Source organism: Aquila chrysaetos, chromosome 20 (genome assembly GCF_900496995.4).
Source record: "Aquila chrysaetos chrysaetos chromosome 20, bAquChr1.4, whole genome shotgun sequence".
NCBI lineage: Eukaryota > Metazoa > Chordata > Aves > Accipitriformes > Accipitridae > Aquila > Aquila chrysaetos.
The window spans coordinates 18,623,582-18,639,827 of NC_044023.1; the positions used below are offsets into that span (position 1 = coordinate 18,623,582).

Here is a 16,246-nt window from a genome sequence, read left to right on the forward strand (position 1 = left end):
TCTGGCTTGCTGTCATCATAAAAAACCTTGTGAACTATAGATTATTGCATTATAGGTATACACAGCAGGAAAGGCAGACAAGTTAGGAAGTCTCAGAGACACACATGAATTAGGATTAAATGGAGCAAACTAATTCTCAATCAGATCTAGTCACCACTAAAACGAAGAAGATAGAAAGAGACAGAATCAAAATTAGCGAGATAACAGATTGCATTTCTAGTTAGGAAGAAGTTCTCCATTATGAAATGCTGGTGGATTTGATGTTCAATTCTACCCTTATTTGTCATGCACATTGTAAAGCATATTTGCAGTCATCACCTTCTAGTTGAATTAGGGCAGTGAGTTTTTGTTTTTCTTCGAGTACCTTGTTTTATAGCTTAGAGCCTTGGCACAAGTCCATCTACGGTAATATATGAGTCACAGCATTGTTAGACTGGGGACTGCAATTGTTGCTGTTCTGTCTGTACTCTGCTGTGTTTGTGAAAGGATCAGGATTGGAGCTGTGAGGTTTTTCTCGTGATCCTTAAATCCAGAAGTGTATTTGCACCATTTTTATCCCTAGAAAGTTATCCACTCCTTACAACTCGCTTTCCTGAGAAATAGTCAGATAAGACATATTGGAAAGCAGGCTTATTTTGTGTATGCCAGTAGATAAGAAGTTATACCAGGCAGTAACTCTAGTTATGACCCAAAAAACCCACCACACAACAACAACAACAAACCCCCAAATCTGAAAGAAAGAAAGAAAGAAACCCGCCAAAAAACCCAGCTCTTTGGAGGCTTCGCAAGATAGTTCTGAGAGTTCCAGGCAAAGACAAAATATTCTTTGTGTAACTGTTCAAACTGAATGTGTTGACTTTATGCATAAAGCGTTTTCAACTCCATCTTGTCATTCAGACTGAAGAGTGTTTCAGTGGCACATGGGTGGAGTTTCCCAAAACATTGGTACCGGCAGATATAATAAGATGGTGTGCTTCAGCTGAAGGGAAGCTTCAGCTTCTGGGGGAAGCTTTACCGAGTTTCACAGCCAGCAGAACTAGCAAATTATGGCTGCAGGAAAACTGTGTAACACGCTGCAAGTGGAAAGTTCTTTATGCTGCGTCACTGGAAATACAATATGGGTGTGAAACCCTGCCACTTGTACGCACACATCTTCCAACAGTTTCAGAAAAATCAGGAGATTTCCAGATCTTTGTCCTGAATGATAAGCAAGTGCATTTTATAAAGATATGTTCAACATCCCTATAAATAACAATTTCTCTTTTGCCTTTGCAAGCAATCATCAGAAGGTGAATACTTCTTCACTTCCTCGTTCCTATCCTTCATCTACCCACATAGCCATAACAGCATGCATGTAAAAATGCATAAAAATTTCAGCCTTGCAATTTAAATGTCAAGTCTTCAATCTTAATCCAGTACATTTAGGCCCTCTTTTGCATACAGTATGGCTGACTTCTTGCAAATCTAGTTTTCTTAAAAATGACAGAAGAAGCATCTGTGGCCCTTTCTGATAGTCCCATTTGTTACTCTGTCCTTGCACAACAAAAATATAATGCAGCACGCTATGCTGAGAGATCGGCCACAGACAATCCCTTTGGGATATTAAATAGTTATATTGGTTTTGTGGAGCTGATCTGACTCCCCTTTGCTTCACTAGAGTCTCATTGAAATGCTGCTGGGATTTAGCTTCACTGCGATGTAACCAGGCATCTCTGCGTGGGGAGATGATGTTGCAAAGGTGTGTCCCTATTGTCCATCTCTTTCAGTGCCCTGAAAAAAAGAAAAGACAGCGCAGAAGTATATAGGTGTATATATATGTAATCCATTTCACAGCTCTCTGGTTGTCTAGATTTTTTTTTTTTCTCCCATCCTGTTTAGTTTCCTCAGGTATGTATTGAGAGAAGCTGTTTGCAATCACGCTGAGTGATGATTTAGGGGGGTGTTGCAGACTGCTGAAGAAAGACCCAGAACACATGACACACTAGGCTGCACTAAAGAAGTTGCAGACATAGCCTGCTCCTCTCTCTTCAGCACAAACTAGTATTTAGGACCTCACTTTCAAAGACTGAGGGCTTCCTGTGAATCATCTAAATTCTACATTTGGGCACCTAAATTACTTGCCCTCAGTGGTTTTCAAAATTAAAAATTACAGTTTAAAACAAAAAGCACTAACAACTGTACAATTTGTTTTCTCAGACTTGTTCCATTTGGAAGTAATAACAAATATAATGACTTAAAAAATTAAGTTTACATAAGTTGCTAGCTTTTCAAAAATTTCCTTCCAAACAGTAGTAATAAACGTACATGTGTACACTGAAAGCTCTCTCTTGGGTAGGGGTTTTTTAGCATTAGGAAAAACTTATTTTTATTGCTATATAAAATGTTACAGCCATTCCTAAAGTATTCATGAGTGCCTTTTTATTCCACTGCCCACAGAAAGTGGAAGGAAACTTGCCACTAACCTCTCTCACCAGCAAAGAGGACACAAACATAACCCAGTATTTCCACTGAAGGCTAGTGGATATTTTTACCATTTCTGCCCATGTCCTTCAGAGCAGCTTGTACAATTCATAGTGATCCAGGGAGAGGAATATACTTTCCCTTCCACTTTGGCAGGGCTTTACTGTGTTAAGGCAGAGCTTGGAAACTGCTTTGAGATCCCTGCAGTGGAGGTGCTAAAAAGACAGAGGAAACTGCTATGGCATGATGATGCACTGACTTTGCTGAAGCGTGAGCCTCCCCGTTACTACAAAAGCCTTTGGAGGTCAAAAGCTGTCCTAGTTTGACTATTTCTACCTGCTTTTTAATGAACAAATGCTGACACTGTGTGAATAATTCATTTATATTAAAATACAAAATCTTGAAGCGCATCAGCCACTACAGACGCTTCTTTGCAGAAGACGTTCTGCATTTCTCTGGCCAGGATTGGTGTTCCCTGCGAGGCAGAGCTGGAAAGTCTCCCCATGAGCTCCCAACGCCGAATTGAAGTCTTGAATGCTCCCTGGCCACGAGTCGAGCCCCTGAATGCACAGTGACTGAATATTCATTTTGCCCATTCTTCAAAAAAATACTTACAATTTAAGGTACAAGAATAGCTCCATTCATAAGCCGCTATGTGAGACAAGTGTCTGTCACCAGTGCCATAACTACATTTCTTAATAAGAAGCGAACAAAGCTGATATATTACCACGTATAAAAAATAATGAAAAAAAAGATACCCAGAGAGAGAAATTACCTTTTTGTCATAAAGTGATGTGGGTTGATTATAAGCATACGTATTATTTCTCTTTGTTGTTCACTTCATTGTGCAGTCCGGGAGAATAGGGAAGCGGTGCGCACCTGCTGTATGGCTGGATGATATTAGGGTTTCAACATTCGGAACAGCAGATACTTAGGGTAAAACTTTCCCCTGATTTGAGCTGAACTATTCATCACACACATAGCTGTCATTAATCTTACATGCAGAGCCAAGCTTCTCATATTTCAAAATCTTTGGAGAGGCAGCTTTTTAATCTATATTTGGTTCTTCTTTTTTCCCCCTCTGAGATTGATTTCTCTTTGCATATAATGCTGTAGTAGTTTCAATTTAAACAGAACCCTGAAATAAAAGAGTTGAATATGAAACCTTAGGAGAGAGAAAGGAAACGATTATCTTGAAATTCCTTTTTTGGGGGAAGGTAAAAAACTTCAATGACAGCACCACTGACTGACAAAATTGACATGAATTTTAACTTCTGTTTCAAGCAATGCATTATCTTAGTGACAACAAGAGGGCATATACTCCTGGATGGGGCCATAAATTCAATTAATCTCAATAGTAATTCTCAAAGCAATTCACTTTAATATAATGCAACACCTTGAAGTATCTAAATTCCAGCAGCTGAAGCTGGTTAAAGATGAGAGGCAGATACAGAAGCTGCCCAGCAGCCCCGGTAGCTAGTTTTACCTCCTCCTATCTCCTCTCTGCCACACCAGCTTGGGCAAAAGGCAGATCTGCTGGAGCTGCTCCTGCGAGACTGGACAGGCGACTGAAGGAAAAGGACAAGGAAAGGAAAATGTCAGGGGAAACGGGGAAAAAAGGCAGAATGGATGTGAGGGCAGCAAATGGCGGGGGTAAGGTCTAAACTTATTCTCAAAAATGTATGAACTATGACAGCTGCGGGTTACAAAGTATCCCTATCAAAAGTTTCTGGTGACCAAGAGCAAAATTTTTAAATGGTTTGCATATCTCTCTGGGCTCTTGAGATAATAATATAGCTGTCTGTTCCTTATTTTGTAGGTCATTTATGCAGCTCATAATCTAAACCCTTCTCGCTGCTAATACTCAAAAAGAATGTTATTGGAATCCCAAACTCCTTGTCATTTTGCAGAGCCGGATCTGGACACGTAACATTATAAATTCAGCAATGTGTGTCACTATGGGAACTGTTTCTCCTGCCAGACAGCATTGGGAATGAACTGGGAACTGGCTGTTTAGCCACTTGTGTGTATGTGTGTGAGTGTGTCTGCTAGGCACACACGTCCATAAACATTCAAATGCAGATATGTAAATTTTACCATTAAGTGTTTGCATGTCTTTGCTTCACCATTTCTTCTTATTTTGCTTCATTTAGCATAGATTATCTCTGTAAGTCTGGCAACTAGTCAATTACTGAATTCCTTTTCAAAGGAAGGAAAAGGAAGATTACAAAATTCATCAAACTAGCATAAATCACCATATCTTCCCCACCTGAGGATCTGACCCTCTAACGGTAGTTTCTTTCTTCTTTATAAGGTAATTATTCTATTAAAATTAATAGTAAAATAAATACTGCTGTGACTGAATTACATGGGATAAGCGTGAAATACTGTGATCTGTTCTGCTATGAATTAGTAATTATAGTGTGCCCAGTGAAATTTGCATACTTTCTTCTCCTTCCCTGCTATCCACCTTGGTTTAGTTGCTAAAGCTCTCTCCAGGGTTGGAGCTGGAGATTGCTAGTGGTTTACACCAGCACGGCAAAGAGGAGGTGTTTGCAGAACGTAGTACCCCTGAGTTTTAAGATAGCAGAAGTTGTTACAGGATAAGCATGGATTTGTTTGGTGTTTGAAATATCTGTGATCGCCTTTCTAAATGTGGTGGAGAGGGGGGTTTGTTCTTATATAGATGAGGTGAGAAAAAAAGAGGAAAAAAAAAAAAAAATCTGTTTCCTCTCCACCTGCTATTTCTGCATGAAAAGTTTGGCTTCGTGATATGACTTTAAGTTCACACTGCCTGGAGCAGTGAAAGTAGTTGGTATCTCAAAGGGACGGCTCTCAGAATAAGGGAGATCCAGTACTCATACCCAGGACCTGCAATAACTTCTGTTTCGGGAAGAGCCGCGTGCACCTGCTCGCGCTTAGGCGGGTCATGGAAAGTTTAAAGTTAACCTCGAAGAGGATAAATGATACCGGGGTGAAAGGCAACCTTTCCCACACGCATATTGAGAGACATGCCTTGAGCCAGCAATAGCAATTACTTATTAACTAGAGGATGGCAGGAAATAATAGTTTTTCCAGTGCTATATGGACGTAGGGCAGAAGTCAAACATCAGGTCCAGGCTCGTTTCTGAGGACGAGAGCGAGCCTGCCCAGCACCAGCGGGGAAGTTTTGCCCTGCAGCCTGTACAGCCCTGCTATGCCAGGGTACGTGCCCAGCTCAGCGAGGCCGGCTTTTCGCCTCAGCGCAAGCTAAATACGCCACAACCTGATAGAAAGGGATGGATGGGAGAAAACTGAGACAGAGCGAGCTGCTCCCCTTTGGCCCGCGGGAGCCTGAATCTGACATGCTTGCAAGTGTCCTACGAGAGCCATGTGCTCAACTTGGCTTCGGAGGCAGAGGGAGGAAATCACTGCTGCCCAGGCAGCCTGGGAAAGCCCCAGCTGGCTGGATTCCTGTGAAATAATTGCTTTTGTTAATAGGATTTTATTTTTATTAACCATACTAGGATGGTCGCAGGTTGGTTTAGATAGCTTATGCTTGATTGAATAATGACCTGCTGTAGTGATAAATGCAAACTTGTCCCAGTGAATGAAAAACTGGTTTTGCTTTCCTGAGAATAGTGTAGCATGCAGCTACAATTGCTCAAAAAAAAAAAAAAAAAAAAAAAAAGGAGACTTATGTTGACATACTTAATTAAGATAATGTATTTTCTTTCTTTGGATAAACCTTGATCTTGACAATCCCCAAGCTAATGGAAGGTCATTCTTTTTTCCTTCCTAAAATAGTCTGTGCAGTGCATAGCTTAACCAGCTCAATAGAAGCACTTTTTCACTCCAAGAAAGCAACCTTAGACAACTTGCATCTAAAGTTTATATGACCTTTTTACAAGTCATTATTTTTAATTCATGTGGTCTATCTGTGTTTCCTAGCATCTGAACAGTCCTTCCTGCAAATTACATTCTTTTTGTGAATATAAACAGTTTATTAAAACTCCTGTATTAATTATTTAAATGAGTTTATAAATATTTGAGGAAGCCCATGCAAAAGGCACTCACAATAAATTCTCATATTCTACCTTCATTGAAAGTTAAATTACAAAACTCTGAAGACTGCCTGCTGTAATAAAGCCATTTCTGCCGCCTGTCATCACAAGGTCTAGGGTAAGAGCATTACATCTAGGTAGCAGCAAAAAGAAGAAAAACCTGGCACCTAAAGTTTAAAGAGAAATAACATTTCTGTCTTAGAGCATTTGTACTAAATATGACACACAATCAAGTATGTGACCATTTAATTACTGATGCTCAATGTCTTCTGGGAGGAGCCATCGGTTTCCAGCCTTGGCGTTGAGATCACAGGTGTGGAGACTGAATTAATGAGTAGAAGGGGAGAGAGAGGTACTGAGGAGAAGCCTGGAGCAAGTGAAACAAGAAATCACTCGCACAGATCGATTGATTGAATGAGAAGTCAGCTATTGTAAGTAGTACTGGAAAGAATATCAATCCTACAACTCTATGGCAGATCAACCTGAACAGTGCAAGGGGATCTCATATACGAGAGGACAGGCAAAAACCAAAATTAAATAAAAAATGGCAGCAGCAGGATAGCAAAAACTTCTCTGGATAAATTTCTCTGGAAAGTCTTTTCCAGATGAGAGGAAGCTTCAGCTTCGGTGTTCTTAGTTTTGCAATGTTGGTTGGTAAGGTGAAGACTCACTTTGTAGACATCCCCATCTTTTGAGTCCCAGTCTCCGTGCGTGTGATCATGTCTGGCTGTCAAGGACATTGCACATTATAAATGGCAGGTGCCAATCAGGACAGAAGTGCTTCTGCAGAATTTGGGTGACGGATAATTAAACTGATTAAATAGAAAGAGACGCCTGATGATGATCCCCTTCACCATGTGCTGCTTTTCTAACTGTCCTGTGTTCAAGGACCATCTTGAGGTGGACACGTGGATTTCTTGAGAACTTGGTAGTCAGTTTGTGGTTGCGCAAGAGAGACTAGGAGATGCTCCTGCTGTAAAGCCTCAGACTGTGAACTCATGACGGTTGATAAAACCGAAGCACTTGTGAAGACAGACTTGGATCTATGAGGAATGACAGTTCAGATTAGCTCCACATATCCAGCCTTTACAGTTTTCCCAACATTTGCCCACTAACCTGCTTCGCTGCTTCATCCATCTTCTCTTCCATTGGCGATCGCTGCTAAAGCAGAAAATCAGAAATCTTACTAGCCTGAGGACTGCAACATAATGCCCAGAATTGGGGGATTCACTAGCCAACTATCATTCTTATTTGATTAACTTTTAACTTTCAAGTATTTGTGGAGGTGACTATTTAGAAAGAAACCCCAGCTATTTCAACCTTGTGCTGTTTTAAAGTGCTTTAAAAAGATGAACAAGGAATATTATAAAATTTCATCTAAACCAACTTTCTGTTCAGTTTGCTAGTAACTATAGCAGTTCTCAGTATCTTTGTTTAGCTATTCATCTTTGGAGGGCTTCTGCTTGCATACATTTTGCAACTGGCAGAGTTGAACATATTCTGCAAAGCATTTTACGCTAATTCATGATTGGGTTTGTAAAAGAACTTGTGCTGGGCATGCTCAGGCTCCCTTTACATTCATTTTGTATGAGCGTTAATGAGATTAAGTAGAACAAGGACAGATGTTTGTGAAAAATAAAATGTTAAACTCCTATTTGTAGTGATGATTGTGGCTGCCCCATCCCTGGCAGTGTTCCAGGCCAGGTTGGATGGGGCTTTGAGCAACCCGGTCTAGTGGAAGGTGTCCCTGCCCATGGCAGGGGGGTTGGAACTAGGTGATCTTTAACGTCCTTCCAACCCAAACCATTCTGTGATTCTATGAGAATGGAGCTTATGGCTTCATAGCTAAGAATCATCTGACCAGAGTGTGAACGAGACTCCTGGAGTATCTGGAGTCTGAGACTCCCAGCTCCTTCCATCTGGTTATTTTTTCAAGAGCACATCTTGTACATTACATAGGAAATAATGATCCTTGTATAAATTCAGGATTATTCACTCTAAGGACAGCAGAGTAAGGTCATCATATAAATTATTTGTAGAAACAACTTACCTAGAAGTGCAATCCAGGGACTATTCCAAGGTAAAAAAGAGGAAAAAAAACACTGTAAATGGTAGTGAATTTTCATCTTTTAAAATACTACAACTCAGAGTTAAATTGAATGAAGGTGAAAATACATGAGCTGTGCCAATACCAACATGGCCATGAAATTTCAAGTGCCCATTAACAGACTTCTCAGCTCTGTAAAATGTTTCAGAGTAAATAAGCATTATGAGCACTGAAGGAAAACATAATTTCAAAGAAAAGCTTGTCAGTTAAGGTCAGTTTAATATCCACTCATGAATTTCACTGTTTTTAAGTCTTGCTGATAAGCTTTTATAATTGAGTTACTTCTCTTATTCCATGCATATTGAAGCAGTAATTAAGCTATGATATGAGATACAAAGTATCATGTGCTCAATTCATCAATTTTTGTTCAGTCTCGCAGTTCTTGTTCTGATTGCACTGGCATTGTTGCACTGAAATATCTCCAAATCTATCATGTCAAGATTATGCATGATGTAATTTGTAATAGTAGCTAGGGATTTGTTTACAAAAAACAAATGTTCCTTTAATCTTTAAAACAAAATTAGACTTGTCTTACATCACAGAACAAAGAGATTTGAATGAATACAACACTTTTAATAAATCAGTAATTACTTTGTGGAGTGGCAGTTGGCTCATTTAACTTAACCTTTGAAAACAGCTTCCTCTACACAGATTTTAAACTGTGCCCTTCCGAGATAAATTTTGAGAGCTGGACTGTGGAGATTTAAGTGCTCTATAGGTGTACTATTTATACCACAGCATTCCCCATTTCATGGAAGAGAATTTGGGCCATATTGTCTTTTCACAGCAGAGGTAATTGCAAGTTAACTAAACTACCTCCTAAAGAAATTTGCAAGCTCTGCCTTTTGGTACCGCTGTGCATGAAGTGGCACACCACGTGCAAGTTCATAGTACCGTGGTTAGGACAATAAAATCTCCCTTAGTTTATAATTTCAGATTGAATCGTCCCTATGATGAGAGCACAGGGCACCTGACCCTAGTTTGCAGTGTGAGTTGGTTGGGTGGTGGGGGTTTAAATAACACTCCACCAGCTGTAAATCAGTCTGCCATAAACATATTTCTGTAGTTACTATGGTCTGAAAATAGCTGGTGGGTACGGACAAGAGCAAAGGGCTGCTCCCATCCTTTCCCAGAGCACCCTGGGTCATCCACGGGTTACGCACAGCAGGGCTTTGACCCGCATCCCTTTACTCTGAAAATCAACCAGCCGCATCCCAACAGGCAACTGACAAACGCTGCTGTTGTTCTGCATATGTGTCCATTGGATAATAGATGTGTGCATATTTTGTTAGGCTGCAGGACCCAATAGGCAGAACGTTTCGGTGGGGAAGAGAACATACCAAGAGTGTATTACGAGACGTTAGGCCAAGCACAGGTGAACTTCAACTACTTGAAAAGTGTTTTAATCACCAGCCATGGACAACTTAGGCAGCATTACTGCTACTAGACAAGACAAAGACATGTGATGGTGGGTGTTTTGGTCATAAGTATGACCACACCAGCAGGTGCTGACACTGGTGGGACTGGGGAGAACAAGAAGGTCTCTCCAGAGCCACGTCCTGCCACCGCGACAACGCCAGCAAACAGCTGCTCACGCCCAACCCCATCCTCTCGCGGTGGGGTCAGCCCATCTGAAAGGATGATACCTCAAGCAAGGGTTCTCCTATAAAATTGCAAACCTGAGTCGCTAAAGTGATGGTCAAAATCTGTATTTAATCACACACCTCAGTGTATTGCTGAATCTGCCAATACTATTCAACCCAGCAAGACTCGCAGACCAGTGGTGATATTCAGACCCTTTTAGGACATTAGATTCTTATAATAAGCTCAAAATTAAGGAGTGTTTCAATTCAGGAACTTTCCAGCTCTGATTATTATCCTCTCTCCATCCTTCTTAATAGAAGACTAGCAGATGGCTTCATGTACTTCACACCTCTTAGCAGTCTCTTTTTCCAAAAATTCCTTGATATACAGATTTTATGAGAAACATCACCCTTTTACTGCTCACACCAATCTCTGATCATTGTGCTTTCAGTTCTTTTGCCGCTTCTTTTGTCCTCACACGCTTTCTTCAGCAGCAAGTACCCACCTGACAGCCCTCGCTATTACAGTGAGACACTTGGAACCCCAGTTGCATCTCTCATCATTTTCCAAGCTTAGAGATTCAGCCTTAGGTCTTTAAAGAACAGAGAACTTAGTATTTTTCACAGAGAAAAACAGTGACAATATAATAGCTTGCATTTAAAAAAAAAAAAAAAACAAAACACCAAACCAAAAAACATTTTCCTCTGGAAAAACATATACAAAGCTAAAAAAAAAGGTGGTTTTCATTGACTAATAACACATAATCACATTATGTGTTATTAATTTCTGTAGATTCAATGGAAGGATTTTCCATATTTATTTATTTACAGGAATCTTCTCTGTGGACTGGGAACAAGAGACAAATACTACACAATTTATACCCAAGCAGTACACCAGAATTTAATTTCATAACTGATAACTATCCAATATATTATGCATGCTTTGTTATGCCTTATAAATGTATTACAGCTATATAATTTATTCATTTTCAGTGTTCTTTCATAGAGTGCCTTGCTGCTAAGCTGTGTTTCTGGCACTTCATTCAGTCAAAATTTCATAATAGACTTTCACCCTTCAGAGCCCGTCTTGCAGCTTTTCCCTTCCACCTCACTAAACCCAGCCCCCTGCAGCACAGGGGATTCACATTTGAGCAAACAGCAACTTTTACAGCCACCAGATTTGGTCTGAAGCTTGCAAAAACTAAGGAGGATTTTTTTTTTCCTGTTTCTTCAGTAACTGTTGGATCAGACCCTAAACACAGATCGTTGGTTTCTAATGTGAAAACAGGCAATAATTCTTCCTCTTGGGTGCTCACTTCCACCGTCACAAGGGACAAAGTCATAGCAGTTATATCTTTGGTTCAACACAGTCATTTCCCAGCAATGCTGGTTGTGTGAGTGAACATCTCTACAGCAGCATCAGGACCACAGCAGCTCATCAGATAGATATAGATATAGATATAGATATATAGATATGGCTTAGGGTCCCTGCAGCCACCAGAGGACTAGCATTGCAAGGCCACCCACAAACCTCTGTGTCCCTCCCTTAGTCTCATCTCACAGCCTGGCACTTCTCTCTCTGCATTTCAACTCATTCATTTACTTTATTAATGAATTATTATTAATGAAAAATTAACATTGCACGGAGACTTTTTTCTTGTTTGATGGCACACCAGTCCTCAACCCTGCTCTGAAACATGTGTGTGAATATTTATAAGCAGCTTCCTATTGTCTTTCCAAAAAAGTATAATTATGCTGCAGTTCGTTGGCATTTCATTAAATATATAACAATAAGATTAAGCTTTCACTAGGCTATCTAGAAGTAGTTCAAACAGGGTGTAAATAACACTGCTACACTCCACAAATGTTTTATCAGCCTGCTCTCAGCTTTGTTCTGCGGTGAGGGATGGATTCAGTTCCGAACTTCAGTTATAAATAGCAGCAGTGGGTCTCCCTAACCTACAAAGGATCAATTTTCCCCATACAGGTTGGGAGGGGTTCCTTGGTCACCTGCATGCATTTCAGCTCCCTCCCTGCATGTAAGCATTTCATGTTTTCATTAGTCTCATTAGCACTCATTAGTGTCAGCAGGTTGCTTCCAAATGACCCACTGTCTTTGCAGCGAGGTTATGTCAAACACCAATAAACTCACACACATACAACTATAAATAAAGGTGGCCTGCTTGATGCTTGCCTTAGATGTACGTTGCTGTGCATGAACTCAAGAATTTCCAAGAAAAAATGTAAGGCTGTGTCCCAGCACTCCAGAAGGTCATAGAATACACCATGCATTTTTGGGGAGACAAGTTTATCATACATGGTTTATTTTATCATTTCATGTCCTCTCTCTATGCTACAGCTATCTGCAAAAACCTGTTTTGTTGAGGCTTGCTCTGCCTTTCTTTGTAGAAATCAAGTTTCCAGATAGATAATGCAGCGAAGGTTCAGCTATAATATCAACTATGATCCACAACTGTCAGAGAAAAAATGTCAAGCATTGGTCATGCCTGAGCTCAGTGGAATGTGGAATAATTAAAAAAAGCCAGCGACGCCTTTTGAGTACGGTGTTAGCAAATGACAACAGGGGTTGAGAGCCAGCTGCCAAGCACAATTCAGCTGACCTGGGACCTGCTGAGCTCTCTGGAAGGAGTGCTACAACCCACTGGCCTCCAAGCCTGACAGCTTCTGGTGGCTTCATTTTTTGATTACCTTAAAATCTGAGACTTTGAAAAGATCTCACAAGTTGAACTGTAGGGCCCCCCAAAAATTTTGGTTGCTTTTCATTAGCCTGTACTCAGTGCTGCTGAGATTGCGGAGATCTACCCGACTCAGAAGATAATGATGCAAATTCTACAGTTCTCCTTAAAATCTGGATGTTTTAATCTGTGTAGCTAGCTAACAAAACAGAGTTTTTTACCCCTGAACAGCTGTGCACACTTTTTACGTACTCAGAGGACTTGAGTACTGTCATTTTTAATGCACCCATGGAAGTGAAGATGCACATTCATTCACCATGAAGGTGCCACCCATGAGAAATCATGGTCCTACTTCAGTTAGGGATGCCCCTCAGCCATATGTCTAAGCAACATTTGTTTCCAAAGGTGCAAAGAGAGGGACATGGAAAAATGACAAAGCCGCAGCGTTTGACCCTCCCAGGCTGAACAGCATTGAGGGCTAGAAATTCCTTTGCAAGATCTAAGCTATTTTGTACAAAATCTGCTCTTTAGCAGACCGTCTCTATTCAGCTGAAAGTCAGGCATGTGCTTAAAAACCTTCTGGCAGCACACAGACTTCATATAATTTTAAAGTTATTATTTATTATTGTAGTACCTAGGAAACCCAGGCTCAATCCAAGACACCATTCTTCTAGTTGTACAAATGCAGGAAAAGGTCACTCCCAAATTGCTGCAATACAGTGTTGAAGCTCAACAGGCCAGAAAAGACAGAGGGGAACGTACAAGGAAACAAGGCAAAAAGAACTCATCCTCTTAAGTAAATAAAATTACAAATGGAAAATTGGTATAGCAAGAAGATGATTTACCTGTAGTAATAGAGAAAGTCAGAAGCAGAGCTGGGATTAAACAAGCCTCGAGAGTTTTGGATTCTCAGGACATTAGCCAACACCATCTCTATTAGTCATATTGTTATGAGGGAAGTATGCAACATGCTTAAGTAATTTTTCCCAATTTACTTAACAGTATGCAAACTGTTAGAAAATGGCAATGTAAGTGGTTTTTTTCACTAGCGAGTCTTCTCATGCTGTCGAATTAGCACCCTTTTTGCTGGTTTATGCAGATCTTAAATGGAAATTGTTCGTGGATTCTTTGCGTCTAATCTGCCCTTTCATATTTTATGGGTATATTTTAGTGCAGCCTACAGGGTTGTTCAGACACGTATTACACTCTTAAAAATATCCTACTCTGGCTGCTGAATATATTGCAAAGAAAAATCAAGAATTCTGTATGGAAAAAAATATAAAACCCTTCAATTCTTTCTAAAGCTTCTGCCAGTGAATTAATAAAACATTGTTCAAAAACCGGGAGAATATTACAAGAATCAGAAAGTTCTAAAAGAAAAAAATTTAATATGATGATCTTTTTTTAATGTTTACTACAATTAAAAAATATTAAATTAACTCAGCAAGACGGGATCTGAGGCAATTAGGAGATATGAGACATCACTTGCCAGACTGATTGCACTGTGCTTGTATTTTAAACTGGAGAAATGTCAGTTTTCCCAGAGTTATGAGAGGTCTGTTATCAAAGTCTGCAAAGTATTACTCTGCGTGAGCATTAGATTGATGCTTCTAAAATTGAGTAAGATTGAATTAAAGGAGATAGTTTGACAGACTCCCTGTAGGAAACATCCTGTATTTCTCCTAGACAGCATTATTCAACCTGAAATCTTTTGTTTCGGATTTGTATTCTTTAACGTATCAGACTACTGCTTTACAACTCCCAGAGTAAATGGTATCTCAGTCTGTTTATGAAATATATAACCCTTCATATGACACTTTCTTTCACTCCGGTTTTCTCATCCTCCTAGAAAGTGTGTTCCCACCCCTGTAATTCATTCCATACCCCACGACATCCCAATAAAGTAAGAGAAACTACATTTCCCATTCAATTCTCTGAGATTTTTTTTTAATAAGGAATAGGTGAGCACAGGGTTACAGACTCTCTTATTCTAGTTTATATGCCTTTTTTAATAAACAAACAAACAAACAAACAAAACAAAACGTCCTGAAAAAATGTACCTACCTCTGTGCTATTGCCATTGCCAAAAGTCTCCATCAGTGCAAGAGTCTCTCACGGGGAGTTTGAACTTTCCTTTAATCTAATCCATTTAGAAAATGACTCACAATTTATTGAATAAAGTGGAGAAAATTGATATCTTTTCATTAAGCTGACAAAGTCTTTTTCACTACTGGCATCTGTGAAATGTGTTCTCTATTTAAATTTTATTTATATCAATCTTCGCTGGTGGAAACTAGATTAAAATGGAATGCTTTATACTTACAGTAAAAACTTTCCCATCCTGCAACGAGTGTCATACCGGTTTTGAAAACAAACTCTGTTTCTTATTCCTTGGAGTAACATGATACCTATGATCAGGAGAAAGCGCAATCTAATATCTCTATTTCTTTGTATTCTGTTTCTATATAAACAAAATGTGTACACTTTATCACAGGCAAAAAGAGATAGCTGCTGTGGCTTTATAATGGCAAATGCAGAAGTAATCTTGGAACATTTTAATACATAGCATGTTCCCTCTAAACTGTTGAAAAATGCATGATGATGCTTTGCTCTGTTTTCATATTTCAGGGTCTTCCATAAACATGAATTAAAGTTATATATTACTCTGTGAGTATTGTCATATTGTTACATTGTTAAATATAATGTCTTTATACTTATTGTCATATATAGTTTGTCATACTGTTAAAGCAATTTCCTAAATACAAATGCAGAAAAGTTAAAGGAGAATTCTATCTGCAAAAACAAGTCCATGCATTTTTTATATGCACTGGAGTAGCAAACGTGACACAAACAAGTGCCTGCGAGTCTCTGGGCTGTGCGTGCACATTTTCTGCCAGTCCCCCTCTGCCCGTGTCCTGTTCATCACCTGTAAGAGGGCAGTTAGTCGCCCCTTGGAACAACTGAGTAGCTTCAGTTTAATGTAAGAACTTGAAGACTGAGAAATGTGAAACACAACAAGTGCAGGAGTTTCAACAAGGAAGTTTTAATCAAATGGATTGTGTATTTTTTTCCAAATATTGCTTGATTCAAGAGGAAGATGATGGAATGGTTAGTGTTTCCATGTTGATTTGATTTCAGTTTAGGTGTAGATATTTGAAAGTGTTTAGTGCATTTTTACTGTCCCATAATAGAATAACTTGTTACTGCAATTCAAGGGGAAAACATCCCCAGCCAGCACTCTTCATGTGTCAAACCGTTGTGCTCCAGATGATGCACAAGAACAAGTCAAAAAGCAGTCGCTGCCCTCATGCAACCTACAAAGGTTCTTAGGAACTTTGCAGGCTGAAGCCTGCTGAA

The 16,246-nt window shown here is 39.7% G+C and overlaps 1 protein-coding gene and 1 long non-coding RNA gene across 2 annotated transcripts in view; one reads left to right on the top strand and one right to left on the bottom strand.

Moving 5' to 3' along the window:
- Positions 1-16,246, top strand: part of TAFA1 (TAFA chemokine like family member 1) — a 237,915-nt gene that overhangs the window by 208,102 nt on the left and 13,567 nt on the right. The window lies entirely within an intron of this gene.
- On the bottom strand, positions 1,585-7,645 carry LOC115333390. Its single transcript, XR_003920772.1, has 3 exons — positions 7,620-7,645; positions 3,236-3,598; positions 1,585-1,770 (listed from the first exon to the last, which is right to left on the bottom strand). It is a non-coding gene; the product is annotated as an uncharacterized LOC115333390 (long non-coding RNA).